Source organism: Corvus brachyrhynchos, unplaced genomic scaffold (genome assembly GCF_000691975.1).
Source record: "Corvus brachyrhynchos isolate BGI_N302 unplaced genomic scaffold, ASM69197v1 scaffold103, whole genome shotgun sequence".
In the NCBI taxonomy this organism is placed as follows: domain Eukaryota; kingdom Metazoa; phylum Chordata; class Aves; order Passeriformes; family Corvidae; genus Corvus; species Corvus brachyrhynchos.
The window spans coordinates 2,081,557-2,087,100 of NW_008237436.1; the positions used below are offsets into that span (position 1 = coordinate 2,081,557).

The window sequence follows — 5,544 nt, forward strand, 5'->3', positions numbered from 1 at the left end:
AGACTCAAGACGAAGAGCAAGACTTGCCTTAGACTGTGATGTGTAAAAGCCCAGGAGTTCCTTTGTTTGAGATCCCTCCTCGGAGGCACCAGCCCAGGCTGTTTCTGTGTTACTACACTGTTAATAAATTGCTTTATGGAACAAGGTATCTGAGACCTGGGGTCGAACCAGTAAGGAAACCTGGTCTGACTCTGAGCCAGGTGCACAGGGAGTCAAGCGAGGCACCTGTCAGATCACTGGAGCTACCTGCAGTGAAGGAGCTTTGGTCCCAGAAATTAGTCTGGCACTGGGAGAGTGACTGTCAGAGAAGTCTCATGAAGGGTCACACTGGGAAGTTTCTGTAACACAACCCAGGCCATTCTATGACTTGCAGAGACACTCAAGCAGCTCAAAACCTCAAAAGTGCAAACAAGAAACAAATACATAACAACAGCGACTTCCATTTTTGTTTAAACATTGAGATTCTTTGTATTTATACAAAATACAGTTCCTTTCCCTCCTTCAGACTCATCTGCAGATCATTGATGTTTCCTCATTACCCAGGTGCTCCTTGAAACTGTTGCTGCCTTTGTTCCAAAGCTTGTTGACTTAACAGTTGCTGTTGTTTCTGTAGAAACTGTACTACTTGTGGGCTTCTGAGCAGGGACTGAAAGAGAGAGAAAGTGAACTTTACTTTACAAAACTCACATAAATTAAATAGTTCCCACAGTAATATTTTTCCATTACACGAATTTGCACATTACCCACTGCTGTTGTTTAATTAACCCCAGCAGACAAGTAAGCATCAGCCTCTTCCTCCCTCCTTACTGTGGGATGAAGCACTGCCCAGCAATAACTAAAACAGCACTGCTTTATCACACTCTTTTTATCACAAACCCAAAGCACAGCCCCATACAAGCTAGTGTGAAGAAAATTAACTGTATCCCAGCCAAAACCAGTACACCCATACAAATGAGAGTTCAATTAAATGCTGCAGAATTACAAAACACACTCACAAAAGACATCTAGGAATTGTTTCAGGACATCAGCAGGTAACCAGAAACAGCATTAATACACATCCTGAAAGGACATCCAGAATGTAAAGCATATACAGTATTGCAAAAACCCTGTAAGTATAGCAAACAGTAGTAATATACTGACATACTAGAACCAAAACATCTTTCAATTGTGCTTCAGTTCTACTACTGTGTTTCAATTGAGCTGATTTCTACATTTCCCACTGCAGATAGCTCACAAATACTTTAATAAATGAATAAAATACTGTAATTCTGCAGCAAAGCTCATGTGCCTGTCAGAGTTCAAGCATCAGGACTATGCCTGTAGCACATATTTTAGTTTTAGGCAGTCCTGTGAGGAGCAGGGAGTTGGACTCAGTGATTCTTATGGGTCCCTTCCAACTCAAGATACTCTTTGATTTTCACTGAGTGTCCAGAATTTCCCAGCATTTCAAAACAGCAGTCCATCCACAGGGAATGAGTTAAAAAACTCCTCTGCCTTCAATCAAAAGGCAAAAGTTTCTAAAAGTATTTGCATCTGGCTCCTGGCCTGAATAGTTGCAGTCTGTAATTCAACTCTGGTTGCTCACTCTCATTCCTGCACGGTGGCAGCACAAGTGATTGTGAGGTCAAATGGCAAATCAGGTTGAGAGTTGATCCTTCCAAAAACTAATACAGGAAAACGGTTAATTTTTCAGCTGAATGAATTCCCTAGATGCTTGCTCATTATCCATGGTCACTTCAGTGATATAACCAAAGAGGTACTGCAACTGCAAGTCAGAGGAGGAAGAGAGAAGCAAGAATCAGATCACGGAGAATCTGAATTTCAAGAATACTGAAAGGAAGCCTGAGTTCTTAAAGAGCCTTGACTTAATTTGTGCAAAAGCTCTCAACATCTATTAAAAGAGCTTCTAGTTGCTGTACTTCTATAAAAAGTAATGTTTCATTAATAAGATACCATTCAAATTTAATTAAAAGCCACATCAATAGAAACAGCCAAGAACGGGGACAGCAAGCCAGTAAGTGGGGCATGAAGAATGAGACAATATGAAAACTACTCCATAGTTCATTACTTGTTTTCCTCATAAAAACTGAAAAGCTATGAATACTCCTCTGAGTTTTAGTCATAATCATTAAAAAAGTGCTATCATTGAGAAAGAATTATCAAGAAATACATCTAGGTAGTTGTATACTTAAGACTGACGTGATGTTTCTTTCAAGGCTTTCCAAATTTCTGAACAAGCACTACAGCTCTTCAGCTCTTTAGTGAGGATTGTTAAATTCCTTTGCACAGGTAACAGAAGATAAACAGTCCCAATAACTTTTGGAGAACAGGGACTGCAATAACATGCAACAAAAAAGTTGTAATAAAGAAGCTGAACAAACTGTACGTACTGACTAATTTCCCCACACCAGGCTTAACTTGTTAAAGGAGAAACCAGTGTTTAAAAAGCTTATGACACATGCCATTCATGCAGTCTACAAATATTATAAATCACACCGTGTGCTTAGAGTTTGCTTTATCAACACACATACACACAACTTTAAGTGTGATATGATACAACTTCTAAAACACACCACAGTAAAGCTTACATCAGACCTAAAGTCCATTCACTGTTCTCTCTAAAGCTTTGATTTAACAAGCTAAAACCATGTCAGTTATACTATAGGCATTATTTAGCCTAAAGAAACCACATCTGTTACTACCAAAACTTCAGTTAATGTGACAGTGATCATTACATTTAGTCATCTTAGTATTCTCCACAGAGAGGCTGAAGTACACAACTCTGAAGCATGTTTCAAATTTGAAAATATGCACATGCAGTGTACGCTGATTAAACTGATTTTCTTTTTCCACAATGGTGACAGGTAAACATTGTTACACTGCCTTTATTTATTTGAGTTCAAAACACCTCAAAAACAAGACTTACCAGCCTCTTTTTATTCAATACTTGTTCTAAAAGAGTAGGTCTTGCTGGGCGATCTCCAATGGATCCTGTTCTCTGCTTTGTAACAGACACTGAACCTTCAACACTATCCTGCACATGACAAGAAAACAAAAAAAAAAAGGAAGTCAGACTATAAACTCTGATACACTGACACACAGAAAATCCCAAGAGTAAAGAACATTTGCCTCCTTAATCTGCAAACGAAAGTAGCACAGGAATGGAAATCTATCTATTCAAGATTTGGCCTCTTCTTTCCACCGCATTTCACTATTTCAACAGTAAGAGTGAAGCAGTGCAGCTGAGTTAGTCTCCTACACTGCAAAACTAAACAGGTTACTAGGGCTAGTTAATGGCTTCAATTTACTTTATTGCATTTCTTAAAAATGAAGTCATTCCAACAGGTCAGTCTCCAGCTTGTGAAAATGAATGATATTTACCATTTGTAATTGGGCAGGAATGACAATAATCCTTGTAGTACCAAAACAAAACATACTTTAGAACACTATTATGAACTTGCCAAAGCCACAGGGTTGTTTTTTTTGTTGTTTTGGTTTTTTTTCCAAGTTTATTCTGTTCCTTTTACAATCACCAGTCATCTGAACTAAGGCATACTAATACAACACGGCTCTACAATCTGCTCTAAAAAAAATAGGAATGGTTTGGAAAATTTCAACCAATGTTGAATCCTATGTGTATTACATTTAAAACTTACTGACACTTTCATTTACCTGAAAGGTTTCAAAAGCAAGAACAACAAAGAAGTATCCCAGAATCTTTCACTTCTATCCTGTGCACAGAAGTGAAAAATGAAACTTCTACTAGGAACTTCTACTGAAAATGGCCTTAATAGAGACCACTGCAAAAAAACATAGTAAGTTTAGCACTAACTATCCTGCTTTCTTCTGCAAGTTCAAGCCTTAATTTCCTCACATTCAAAGCAACCTGCATTTGCAGAAACCAGGAAAAGAAAACCCACCCTCTTCCAACATGCAATAATCACTATTTCATGTTACAGATCAAGAAGTTTTAACCCATCACAACATGAAATGCAGCATTTTTACCCTTCTCCCATACCGTCCCCTCTTCTGAACTAGCACAAGTATTGTGTAGATACATCATGAATCGAGCAGGATGAACTATCAGGGAAGGAAGAGAGAAAAGGGAAAGTCATGCTGGTATATAAATCAAGAATTCATTCTCATCTTGAATCATACGTGCAGCTTCTCTTCCCTCACTGGAGAGAGAAGTAGCTACTAGAGTTAGAAAAGGCTCACAAAACAGCAAGGATGATAAAAGTGCGTAACTTTTTCCTTGGAAACAAGCACGCTATGCCTTTTCAATGCGAGAAGGGAAAAAACTTACAGGGCAAGCCTTCCAAGTATCATAAACTGAAGAGGAATTAATTGTTATGATGTAAACACTACCTAACAAATTAGGTTGACACCAACAAGATTCAAAAACCAGGAGAGTATTCACACCAGGCAGCAGACCAGAAGAAACTACCAGAATGTAACAGATGCTCAGAGCTTACAAGGGTTCAACAAAAATCCAAAATACTGTATGGAACACGTATCACTTATAGTTACAGAATACATCAGAAAACCTCAGCAAGTCCTTTGAACTGAAAGAGGAGAGAATATTCCCTAGCAGCATCACGTACACTTCTCTTTTTTCAAAGCACCTGCCTCATGGCTTTTACAGACATACAAAAAAAGATTGTTTTGTGCGACACCCAGTATGGTTACTATTATATTTACATGAAGAAAAACAGAAACAGGAAAAGATTTTTGATGGTCAGTTTGCAGTTAGACCAGTTCCCAGTCACACGACTCCAGAGACAGCTATAAAAGGGTGGCTTTTAGCAGGAGTGCCAAATAACATTTTTTTTTTTTCTTCTGGCAGCCACAATTTTATACCTGCCCCTTTGAGCACAAACCAGTCAGCATCTTCAAGTGTAAAACTATTTTCCTTTTTCTATTGCATCTAAATACGAGATCTGAAACACTAACTCTGTACAAGCGACCATCAGAGAAGCGTGTGGTCCTAGCTGAGTCACAAACTGTAGGAAAAATAAAAATTAAAAAGTCGAACGGTACCATCAGTTTTCCCACTGATAGTACTTCCCCATCTAAACAATACAAATAAGCTTATGCAAGTTAAGTATGAACTAGCAGTAGTCTAAGTATTTACCTGCCACTTAATATAAAAGTAATAACCAAAAAGCATCCTAAAGAATCTCCACAACTGACTTTTATATACCTGATCCCCAACGGCCTTTGTGACTTTAAAACCCCACACTTCAGCACCAGCTGAGTAACAAGTCTGACATCTCTCTTAGATCCATACTTTCCTACAGAGGAAAAAAAAAACACGCTGCACAGCGAAGCATCTTCTAGGGATACTTCTTTTCCTAGAATCTTCCGCTATAGCTGTAAGCTTCTACAATTTATGTCAGAGCTAAAAACAAACGGGGTTTGCTCTGGCAAACAGGAGGAAGAGTGAGCTATAGGGCGGCCCTAGACTTCTCCCTTTCCTCTGGAAAGGTCCCATTCCGTCTGACAGGAGCCGGCTTTCCAGGGAAGCCCCTACTCCCACGGACC

At 38.9% G+C, this 5,544-nt stretch overlaps 1 long non-coding RNA gene across 1 annotated transcript in view; it reads right to left on the minus strand.

Moving 5' to 3' along the window:
• The window catches only part of LOC108445991, a 24,271-nt gene extending 18,768 nt beyond the window's left edge, over positions 1-5,503 (minus strand). Inside the window, exons 1-2 of the long non-coding RNA XR_001861088.1 lie at positions 2,927-5,503; positions 5-646 (exon numbers count right to left, since the gene is read on the minus strand). This is a non-coding gene — a long non-coding RNA (uncharacterized LOC108445991). The remainder of the gene's footprint in view (positions 1-4; positions 647-2,926) is intronic.
• Between the last annotated feature and the right edge of the window lie 41 nt (positions 5,504-5,544).